Raw genomic sequence first — 13246 nt, forward strand, 5'->3', positions numbered from 1 at the left:
TCTCATAAAAATCATATTTCTTCAACGAAAAATCATATATTTGACGAACGGTTGATGAGATAAAGGTCGAATTAAGATTTACAGGACACCCTGAATAAACGCAACCCTTTCCAGGAGAAACCAATTTTCAGTGAGCTGCAGGTAATCTCCAAAGTGCATGTACGATTTAGAGGTAACAGTAGTCATGTCGATGACGAAACTGATCCCCAATTTTTTTTTAACGAAAAATGAAATGGATAAAATCAATCATTCACCACTATCTCTCACATTGTCGGTAAATTGTCGTGTCGGCGAATTTCCCGACGATGAATTTTCCTCACACGGAAAGACCCAGTATGCCTCGAAATCCATCCTCCAATCATGCCACAATCATTCACAAGCTTCAAACAAATACCCTTCAATAAGTTTATGAGAACATCTCTATATAGGTTTTTCTTTCCTCTCATTTCAGTACAGATAGAAGAAATCGGGAAAAATATTTCACCAGAAAGACTACGACTATTGCATCGTCGTCCATCTCCAAAAAAAAAGTTCAATGATTTGATTATTGGGAACACGTATGTCTTTCAATATTTGCACACGATATTCATGCTGGGTGTTGCTTTTTTTATTCGTTTCCGAGACTTTTGTCGGTGTTTCAAATCCCGAGAGAATGCAATCCTCTCGTGCATCTCGTTTTTACCATATTCTTGTAAAAGAAATCGAAGGGAACTCGATCTTTTTTTTTTTCCTTTAGGGCGAAAAAACGAATATGGGGCCAGGAAAAACGAGATATTGTTTGCATGCACGCAAGAAAGTATTGAAGAAAGGATTTCCAATAAACCCGATATGGTGGCTTCCATGCCACCGAAGTGTTCTCTCAGCAAAATGAATCAAAATCCTATGTTCTAGCTTAAGATATGGATTTTCTTTCTTCTATGTCATCGTTGGTATTCAAGAGTTTAAGCTGCCGGACTTTCTTTCTTTTTCTTTGCATTCCTGACAGTAATAAATATTTCCCATGGCCGCCGACGCGTTACTTGTAGTGAAATAAAGAGGATTTTAGTGAGATGAAATCTTTGGGATCACTATTTCTCCGTTATGAAGTGGATTATTATCATTCTTCAATGCTGTATATATTTCGCAAAAATAAATTCTGAATTCGAGCGTTTCGCTGGGTATTGGATTCCCGGGGAAAATTCGAGAGACTTCGTTTTATATACAAAGTATACATAAATCGATGTATTGAATCCCATGGGCCTTCCGATTCGGTTGTGTGTAGAATTTATTTTTATCGATATATTACCATATATGTTAGGGCTGTGAATTATTCTCGAAGAACTACTAGTATATATATATACGAGTTCGTGAACAGTATTTACGATGAGAGAGTGTTTTGAAAATTTTGAATATGTTTATGTGCGTTCTGTGGGAATCCGAATAGGTGGGAAATAGTTGATATTGTGGTTGTGATAGTTGGTGGTTATTTGAACTCTTTTGATACTAGTACGACGGAAGCGGTCATTTTTATCGCAAACCTACTTTGATATACGATTACACCCGAACGGTTAATCTCGGGTGCTTAAAATTTCATGCTTTTTTTCCCCCGTTGATGATGCTCTTGAATTACTAAAGAAAGAATATTCTATATTTCTTAGTTTAGTGGTAAAATAAAGTTCTACCTAGAACGACGGTAGCGGCCATTTTGACCGCTATAGTATATTTAACTAATATGATTGCAAAACATGCTGAAATGGACTGTCTTCTTATGCGAGCATTAATATTGAGAGAACAGATGTTCTATCATGGTGTTTGCTTCTCCCCAGTACCATTTCGTACCCATTTGGTGCCATTCATAGGTACACTTCTGAAAAAGGTCGTTGTCGTAGTTTATTCGATTCATTTAGCATTTTTATGGAATTTTGCGCGTGCTTTTCTACTACATTACATTCACTGGTGCAATGTTGCAGGACGAAAAGAATGTTCGTTTTTCATGACTTCTTTTACCCCACTCCGGGGCTCTTTTATACAGTGAATTTATAGTGATAAGAAACAAAAAAAAAATGTGATGAGAATTGTCTTGGCTTCTGGATTGGAGAACTGTCCATGGATAAAAGAAGTTTTCTCCCAGCCTGGAGGCATTGCTGGATCATATGAGGAGCTATTGTTTTACCAGAAATCACGCTTTCGACTGAGCAAAAAAATACTTCTACAGTTGGTGAACAGAGAAAACCAGAGGGGGCAGGAGCGGCAACTGCCCCGGACAGGTTCATCTTAAGAGCATCATGGGTCCCCTCGGCAAGTGGTTTTTCTAAAGCCCTACTTGGTAAATTCTAGACAATTTCAACCGGATTTAATTTTTGTGAGGTCCCTCTTCTCTTAAGGCCCTCGGGCTGCACCCGGGTTGGTTTATGCGTTAAGACGGCACTGGCACCGGGCGGCAAAATTTAGGGGGCGGCAGCTTTAGGTGGGAACAAAGAGCACCATATATTAAAAAATTATCGAATTTTGAAGTTGTGGGGTGGCTAAATAATGTTTAAATTTCTACAACGTAGCTGGAAATGTAGGGATTATTTATAAGCAACCCAGTCAGCACCGGGTATTGTTGCGTGGCTATATTTAGTAGCTGTATTGGATGAACTCCATGGGACGAGAGGAAGGGGCGCAGTAGCCCAGGTCGATAAGATGCTCGCCTGAAGTTCCAAAGGATGTTTAGAGGTGTCGCGAGTTCGATACCCGGTTGCTTATAAACAATCCTTACATTTCTAGCTACATTGTAGAAATTTAGCACATCGTGAAGTTCCAAACCATTTTAAAGGCATATGAGTATTTGAAACGCATTGCTAGGGAACCATGGTAACCAAAGTAAACATTCTAAAAGTAATTGTTGAGAGTCAGAAATCATTGTTGCCCGACAGATTTCTGCCCATTTCTGGCGTTTTTTCAACTCTGGCAAACTTTTAAAATAGCCTATCGTTCAATTTGGGTCTTGTTTGTTATACGTATAAAATTTGGCGACGATAGATATAAAATTTTAGATTTGTATGCAGAACATTCACACAGATGCACCCAGAAAGTCAATTTTATATGCATAGCCAATCATCACACGTTGACCATGGAAAAAAAGGATTCAGCGCCTACCGGACCGTCTTACATCAGCAACTTTGGCCAAGGATCTCCGGCCAATTCTCGAACTGGCTGAATCATTTCTGATAATCGAACTTTGGCGAAACATCTCAGCCATTACGTGAACTGGCCGTACTTCGGGCTTTGGCAGTAACATGTATATACTGTATACGTCGGCGTCCACAGTCGATAGCATTCCGTGAAATGATCGATCATTTTGCATACTGGGCCTTGCGCATAATTTTGCCGATCAACGCTCCGCGAGATTCTTGGCAATAAGGATCCTGAAAAAATCTGGCATTTCTCCCTCTGATATTCATGAGAAAATTTTCTTATTAATTAATAAAACTCATGTTCATTGTATGATTCTGCCACCTGAAATATCCACAACAACATCGTCTTTCCACAAAACCGAGCTCAATCCGTTGAATTAATCTCTACAAATGCAATTCAAACGAGAACTGAAGGGTCTCTGAATTGTATAATACGCTTATCCCAGTCACTACAACTTGTTACAAGCTAGCAAAGTCTTGAGTTTTCCGTTTCCCCCCCCCCCCCCCGCTTCAAGAATAATAGATGCCTTTGGCGTCGAGAATATCACAAACGAGGTTATGTAAAGTTTAAAAAAAAGTCGATACACACTTCCATAACTGCGCGTGAATTTATGTGGAAAGGAAAGATTGTGTTCAAAGAGTGGAATGAATGCATATAATATGAAGAGAAGCATCACAGACGAAGAGAGTAGCCTCATTTTCCGGTTCGTTATCCCTGAACATTACGGGAAAAACAGATGAAGAGAAATTCGCTGATCTAGTTTGCAGTAGAAGCAAAAAATAAATAATAGAACAGAAACAAAATAACGACTCTGTAGTTTCATTAGCTTTATTTCTTTCAAGAGAACAACTTCACATACAGGTCTAGGGAAGAGAATTGAAAAAAAAAAACTAGAGGAACATACACAAGTGGCGAGAGAGATGTTGATTAGTAGGAACACTCTTTGCACGGGAAATGCTTTCATTATTCTAGAAATAGCCTGACAACGAGGATGTACAACTCTATAGAATTTATAGAAGTTTCCTACCAGCCTTATACAATTTATGTTATACTTATGTGTGTTTCGATTTTTGTAGGTGATGAGGGAATTCTGTAACGATACCGTAGATGTTCTCTAATTTTTATCACTCATATTAGCAATTTTTCTTCGAAAACAATTGGGTTTTTTTAGGATAGGATGATCAAATAAAAAAATGTTTTTCTTTATTTCAATAACTACACAATCCTTTGTATAGTTATGTATAAGTGACGTACATATCTGATGTCTACACGTTATTTGAATTTTTTTTTCAATTGGAAGTATGTGTCTAAAATCAACGGTTCGCCAGTAAATTGCGGCCAAGAAACTCAAGTAATCACCCTCTATAATCACAATACAATGCGTTTTTCATCATCGCTATATCTGTATGGAAACATTTTCCCGACCGAAAAAAATAACTAGTTGTGTAGTAACTTCTATTAAAATTAATTCGCAAAGTCAAAAGGACGTGAATTTCTCTTACATTGCCTGGAATACGTTTTCTGTTTATTTTGTAGCAGAAATATAGTAGAAATGAAACACAAGTTGAGATTGGGACTGAAAAAAAAAAAACATATATATATATATATAAACTCGGGGAGTAATAGAGAATCTCAAACCTCATGGAAGGAAATAAGAAAGTAAAGGAAACATTTCGGAAAATTTGCGGTGTGTTAAGGCACAAACACACTCCCTTTATAAGAAATGAAACACTTTCAAGTTTTTTTCCTTATTTGTGAAGCAGAAAACGAAGCAATATGTCTGCTGAGAGAGAGAGAGAGAAAAGAATGAGAAAAAATATTTACCGAATTCCCAACATTTTCCCTCTCATTTCCAATAAAAGACAAAATGAGACATTTTCTCGAGAACTTTCTCAGCTCGAAATATTTATTTTAGTCGTGAAGTAACGATAGAAAATTTATCTTCCCACGTAGTTTTAATAATGAAAATCCAACAAGTAGTTATTCACATTTACGAGCATCACCTACTAAATTATTGAACAACTACGTAAATCGGCAACGATTGACTTTCGCTCGGAATGTTCTCCGTTGATATGGTCCACATTTACCACAACGTGAGATGAGTGTACTGGCATTCTGGACAATTGCTGCACAGTGGCGGTACTGCGAAATGAATGGATATAATGCAACCGAGTGGGTCCTTACTAAGATGTTAGAGAAGTGCAAATACTGTGATTTGCATTTTACTGCATTATACTCTATTTAGTGAAACGACGACTTTGATGTAAAATGATTGTTGTTGTGGTTCAAACTTAGAGTTCTGATCTCGACCAAATCGATTAGTTTTGGAAATAATTGCCTAAACCAGTGGTTGCCGAAAGGGGGGGGGGGTAAATGGAACGTACCGGTGGTGATAATAATTTAATAATTACAGATACAACATACAACATAGGATCCTTGGGATTGCTCAGAAACGGGGAGGGGGGGGGCGTTGATGAATAAAAACACTTTGGCAACTATGGTCCAGACTTATAGTTTCAAACTCATAAACTTCAAGTACCGTCTGCAAATGCGTGGGAGGCTTATGTATCTCATAGATATGAGTAAGAGTCGTGCATTGCGTACCCCTAGAAATATGTTTAAGACATGCGTGATAGACATGGATACACATTGTGTATCCACTTTACTTACTAACCGAAACGGCAACCCAGTCCATATTCCGAAGAATTTCTAACCTATAGGTCACCGCCGGGGTCAAAAAGAGTAAGACAGAGGCAGGAAGAGTCAAGATGATGTGAATAATCAAAGTACCGAAAAATATACGTACAGTTAAAAGCAACGGCTGCAGGAAAAAAATTTACATTGCTTATAAAATTGCATATGCATGAAATTACATCTGGCACTACTAGAAAGGGGGGAAAGTGCGTGACATACTGCATATAAAAACTACATTGAGAAAAGATGCAATTGTATACCTGCGGAAGGAATTGAAAATTAGCGGCTAGGGGAAGAGTTCACATGTAGGTCCGTTGCATTTCAAATATCAAACAATGCACTATTTCATGAAAATATATGAATAAACAATCCACTTACAAAATATATGAATACGCAAACGACTAGGGGAAGCGTTAGGCACTTCTTAGTTCGTCAGATTATAGAGGAATATGTGGAATGTGAAAAAAATGGTCGCATGATATACAGTTACACGAGGGAATACATGTACGCGAAGCGTCTCAAAATTACACAAAGAAGCAAAATGAGAAACGGGTTTGTTAACAATGTGAATACATCGGGAATATTTTGAAGGAGTTTTGGAGAAAAAATGCAATATATCTTTGAATGTGATAGGACCAAAGTATCGAAAAGTACACGTACAGTTTAAAACAAGGGCTGGAGAAAAGAAATGTATGTGCTTGAAAAATTGGTTATCCATGAAATCACACTTGACACTACTACTATCAATTTTACTCCTAGATGTACGTTCTCTTTGAAATGGGAGATTGGAGTCATCTCCAATCTCCCAATAAGGAACACCTTTTTGACAAAAAATTTGGTTCCGAAAAAGAAGTGGTTTCTTATTTACATGTATTATAGATATTAACAAATTACTTAATGTCTTGAAATTTGCTATAAGAATGAATCTGATGATGATAACGAACTAGATGTAGTTGATTGTGAGTATCAAATAGGAATAATGAGGAAATTGATAGTTTCTCTAATGTGTGTGTGAATAAAAAATATATTTTTTTTATATCTTAAAATAAAGAATATGTTTGACGAAAACTTTTCTTTTTCAAATTTTAAGCCCGAAAAATCAAGGGCTCCTAATACACGTTAAAATGCATTACATATCCATGTCACTAGACGACTTGCTGAACATCCCTCAGCCATACTGAAAATCTGGTTATTTCTGTAGAGATAATGATATTTGGAAAAAATAATGCTGCTATATCGAGACTGAAACGCCGGTCGAGTGCTCTACCAACTAAGCCAAGGGAACAAAGAGTATATATTTTTTCTTTGGAACACATATATATATACTGTATATATGGTGTATGTACATGTAGTGCAATGGGCAGTGGCAAAAATCAGCTAATCACTCGTAAATTACATCAGGCATGGCGACAAGTGGAGGGGGGGGGGGTGCATATTTCTCTATATATCCCTCAGCTGTACGTAAAACGCGTGCGTATAAGGGTTTCGTGTGCCTAGAAATGCATCAGAGGGTAGCATATACCCCCCCCCCCCGGTATTGTGTCATAATTGAATGGTTCGATTATTGTTATTACTTTACTTGTTTTTTCTACTGTCCATGATTATTTATCTTGTGCCTCCTGAATGGCCAGGTATAATACAAATACAAATACAACGCCACAACAGGCAAATTGCCCAACGAGGTGGCTGACTTAAGAACATTATGTATCCCCGAGCCATTTTTGGAGGCCCTACCTACTACGGCTACACCGCACATGCACCCCCCCCCACACCCCCCCCCCCACACCCCCCCCCCTCCGCGGAACCCCAAACGAATCGGTACATGCGGGAATGTGCGTGTACGTGTAGTGAAACCTGACGTGAAGTTATTTGTTTCTCTGTAATGCTTGTTATGTGTAGTGCTGCCATCTGCCACCAGTTTTTCTAACTATGAGTGAAGTGTTATGATTGAATGATTTATCGTTGTAGCACTGTTGCTCTCTGTGGCGAGACTTTTTAACGGGGAGATCGGCTCGCATTTGCGCCTTGAAGTTGGGAATCACAGAAAACCAACTTCAGCTGACCACCACTGTGGGGTAATATACTTATCCCTTACTCCCATCACAATAATAGCTCGGATCCAAACCAGCAATAAACACCCCCAGACCAAAATAACCGCTTCTGGTAAAAGCATTTGCCTGGGCAATTATTAATAGAAAGTACTGCATTGGTGTCGTTTATTACGTCTGATCTCTCAATCGTTATTACTCATAACTAGTAACGGTAAATAAAAAAAAATCAAGTCCACGGATCTTGAATATACTAGATAACCGTTTCCACACTGTAAGTAATTTGCAATATATCTCCGAGACGATAGAAATGGCTCTCATTTCTTGTAAATCTCTTTCTTCTGCTCCATAAAATCATATTAGACCGAAAAAGAAATGAAATCATAATAGATCTTAAATTTTATATATCATATATGTGTGTATATATATAACACTTATGGCTCATAATGCCATATATAAAATAGAGCGATATCTCGTATTATTCTCGTATCCGATGCGGCGTATTTCATCTCGTAACGGGCTCAAATGTCGTTTCTCGTAGAATCCCTCCCGTGTGTTGCCAAGTTGGACACCTAAAATGTAATTCCACTGAATAAAATATAGTAGTCAATTTCTTCCCAAAAGGTTTTGTCATAAAAAAAAATGGAGATGGGATAATATTATACGGATATATTTCCCATGAAAACTTGAGAGGAAATATTAATATCATGCGAATCCGAGAAATTCTCCAATTTTACCCTTTTTTCTTACTTTTGGATATGGTATGAGCGATAACTTTAAGAATGGAACAATGTCTAAAGTTACCTGTTCATCCTGCGTCTTCGATTTAAAATTTGAAATTTTCAAATGCACATTCATTTCTAAATTTTTATTAGGCAGTGTCATTTTCTTATTTATCCCATTAACGCCGGTTTTTAAGAAAATTTGCCATTCGAAATTTTAATTTTTTTTTTCTTTGCCAATAAATGATGGAAGTGGTTTCAACTCAGTATTTTTGTTTTTCAAAAAATCAAAGTCGTCGTTAATGGGTTATGTATACAGGGTGATTTACAAAGGATGGGAAAAACTCTTAAGAGGTAATAGTACACACCAATACAAACAATTGTCAACGTTTGTGGAGGTGGCGTTTGCGTTTCATGTTAGACCATTCATTCTTTGATGGCAATTATTTGTATCCGTGTGTACTATCACCTCTTAAAATTTTTACCATCTCTTCTGAATCACCCTGTATAGAGTGAATTTTCAATGGCAAATAAAGCATTAGAAACGTGTTCAGTTTTTGAAAAGCACCGCTACAAAAAAAATTCTTTTGCAACTATAAATTTGAATACTTCGAAAATCATGTTGCTGATTGCGTGCGATTATTGTTTAAAATTTATAGATTTGGGAGAATTTTTAACAACCGATTTCGACCACCGGGGGAAAAAATGTTGGATGTTTTAAGCATTTAAATTCATATCTATATTGTATATATTTATTTTTGTATTTTTTGCATTGCTTTTATATTTTTTTCACTGATTTTGTATTTTTGTATTTATTCATTGGTTTGTTGTGTATTGTTATGTTGTGTAATATTTTGTGTGTTATGGGTTTTTGTCTATGTATATTTGATTATGTATCATAAAGTGTTCTCCGTCACGGTCCCACCTAAAATAGCCTAAAATCGACAAAGCCTGGACCGTGTTCAGTTTGAAAGAAAGGTGGAAAAAATGGCGCTTTTTTTATTGCATTTTAAATTTTTCCATGTTCCATCGAGCGTATATACCAAGTTTCAATAGAATACGTCCACCAGAATGGGCGCTACATAGGTCTGAGTAGTTTCAATATACTCACTACCCAGACCTATGTAGCTCCCGGTTTGGAGGACATATTCAATGAAAACTTGGTATGTACGCTATATGGCCCATGGGAAAATGGAAAATTCAATTAAAAAACTCTATTTTTCACCAAGTGGTGGAAAATTTAACTTTTTTTTTCATAAATATCTCCCCCATGGTCTCATTAAGATATCCTAAAAATTTGGCTGTATTCGGATAAATAGTTCGAGAAAAAACTACTCAGAGTACGGGAACTTTACTTAAATCACCCTTTATGTAAGAAATTTCTCAAATACATGTGAATAGAGCGAAACTACTCCAGATGAGATGGCAAAAAAAAACCCTCTGAAGATTAAATGTAACAAAATGCGTGAACGTCTCGTTGACAGTCTTTCAACTTGCAGGTGCTTGGAAATCAAACGTCGGCCAATGTTTAGCTTCATCGACATCGAGTGCGGGAGTGAGAAATGAGTTTCAGGAGAGCTAAAGCCACATCGAATCAGAATGTCAAGAGCGGGGCCAAGATTAATCGAGTAAGATACCGAACAAGACTTTGGCAAGAACGTTGACGAAGACAAACAGCCCAGATTCAACTAGTGGGTGACGTCAAAAAATCCTAGCCACGTGGACTGCCAAAACTCGATTAAATCGTTCTTCTACTCACTTATACAGGGTGTCCTGTAAGTCCGAATTCGGCCCTTATCTCATCAACCGTACGTCGTAGAGGTATGGTTTCAATTTGAAAAATACTCAAAATATATTCCGAAATCACTCTGTACCAGTTTTCAGAATGAAAACACAATGTGGCGCAAAATAAAATGTTTATATTTTCATGTCGACACCCAGTTCTGAAAAAAAAATTAATCAGAAAAAATTTTTACCTAGTCTCCTCTGAGTTCTTCAACTCTTAGCCATATCATGGCCCACCGCTCTGCCTGAAGCAAAAGATATAAAAAGAGGTGGTCGAAGAAGACCACCGGGGCCATTCTAAAAGCTGTGTGTGTTGTGAACCTAAGGTGAAGTTTATTTCTGTGTAATGCTTGTTATAGTGTTGTCAACTATAAACTATATTTCGAACTATGAATGAAGTGTAGAGTAGATGAGAGAATGTTTGTACCGATGTAGGAAAGCCGATCTCTGAGGAGAAAACTTTCTAACGGGGAGATCGGCTCACATTCGCACTTGGAGGTCGGTAACCACAGGAAATTCCACTTCCGTCGACCACCAGTGATCTTCTGAGACCTGAGACGAACCAGCTTATATCCCCTAGGGGGACAGAGCGGGGACCATGGTTGGTCTGGAGGTTGGTCTGGAGGAGACCACGAAAGAAATTAAATATTTCCGAGTACAATATTCGCTGAGATATTTGAATATTCTGAGAAAAGTAATGAAAGAACAGCATAAACTAAAGGACAACGTTTCTTTTCCTCGTTTTCCAAACTTTTTTCTTCGATATTTGAATTCGAATATCTCAACGAATATTGCATTTGTAAACGTAGAATTCCATTTGTTGGTCTCAGGAAAGACGGGGCAACAACTATCTGATTAAAAGTTAGAAGACGGGGGACCATATGGAAATGTGGTTTTTTTTTACTTTTTGACACTGTATTTTCACTCTCAAAACTAGTACAGAGTTACTTTTGAGCTCATTATGAGCAGTTTTTAAACTGGAATCATACCTCTACGACGAACGATTGATAAGAAAAAGGACGAATTATGACTGCAGATACAGTTTGAGGTCCTCGATGGATCCTGCTGTGGGCTCTAGGACCCACAGTAGTGACTTAGTGACTTGTCACTTCCTCAAAAAATAATTAGGACTTATGAAACACCCTGTATATTGACTGAATGGTGCGTAATCGCGCGCAAAACTCAAAATTTTCTTTTTCGAGACATCAGCGTTTTAAAGATTCATTTTTCATGAAGCTCAACGGAAGTCGGCTCACTTTAGAAGTTGCAGTGGGGAAGCGTTTAAATAGAGTTTGGAGTTGGTATATCGGAAGACCCCAGACCAGACCAGCATCAAATAGTTGCCTCATGCCCAGCCCGTTTGGCTATTGTGGGAATAAAGACCGGCCCAGATGGGCCTATGAACGCAAGGGGGTATTTAGAAGCGTTTTCGACCGTTCTCATGGTTTGCATAACTCAAAAATATAATTTTTGTTGCATTTTGAACCAGTACGTCGACATGCAGTCAAACCCCTCTTAACGGTCACCTCTGTTTTACGGCCAAATAAAAATATCCCCTGAAAAATCCTATTTAAATAATGTGTTTCGAACCGGTCTGACATTCACCCTCGGATACGGTCATGGACACCATTTTCCTCATTCGTTCCTTTGGACTAAAACCCCTGTTGAGAGACACCAATAGTTGGAATTTTGGATGGAATTATGGTCACTAGATGGCAGCAAAAGTTGAAATATTTGATCAACTTTCATTATCTCCGGGTACGTATCTATCAGAACTTCGTGTTCATTGCGAACAGTCCGTTCTCACGTCGAGCGTCAAATTCACAGAAATATCACCAAGAATGACAGCTTTAAGCACAGGATGTGTGTCAAATGTCCCAAAATGCATTGAAACGTTGTTCAAATTCAGGAAATGCATGCTGACGAGTGTTTTGTGAAAATATTTTTTCAAGGGAAACTACGGTAAAAGTCCGTTTTAACGAAATTTCATAATTACGAGGATTGATGACCGCAAGAAAACTTATATCTTTCGCCAAAAAAAGTAAAACAATTACGAGGAGAACTATCGTTATAACGTCATTCTTGTTATGAGTGAATTCGCAATTTTCGCTCTGTCAGATTATGAAATTGTAGAAAAATGACGTTGCACCTGCATTGAAACCTCTTTTAGATCATTTTGTTCTGATATTAACGAATCAACAGAACCGTAGCGATGAAATTGGTTTTTGTTCTCACATCTGTCAATTCCCAGTTTCGCGTAATTTTGTTATTAACCCTGAAAGCGCTCCCATTTCCCACAGATGATGATTAGATTTTTTTTAAGATAAAATTCTTTAAATGAGAGACGTATAGTTGGCGTAAGCATACATATACGAATTCCTTTATACATTAGAATCCGGCCTAATGTGGCGAAAGGGTGGGCCGGATAACAGAAAAGCTGGATAGGCCGAATTTCTATAAATGCTACTTCCTACCCCCGCCATACCATAAAAAAAAACACCATTTCAATACCAAAAACCGCTCCTATTGATATTTTGTGATCTCTTGGTACAGGTCAATACCGTATACACCCTGTCAAAAACAATTCCCGTGACCTAGTGTTTGCTAACCCTGCAAACCGTTTTTTATTTCGGTTACTTTTCCGATTTTTATACATTTTTAAAGTTTCTACGGACTTTGTGCCCACCTTGTAATTTTTATTTATCATTTTTATTATTTCATTTTTCACCTATAAATAGTCATTATGTTGTGTAAAAATGAAAAAAAAAATTGGCAACAAACTTGGCGAAGTTTGGCAACAGCTCCGATGATTTGGAGACGTCATGGAGCTAAGGCAAT

The sequence above is a fragment of the Pholcus phalangioides genome, unplaced genomic scaffold, assembly GCF_987345545.1.
Source record: "Pholcus phalangioides strain wild (caught in Gottingen) unplaced genomic scaffold, Ppha-v1.0 ptg000015l_1, whole genome shotgun sequence".
Lineage (NCBI taxonomy): Eukaryota > Metazoa > Arthropoda > Arachnida > Araneae > Pholcidae > Pholcus > Pholcus phalangioides.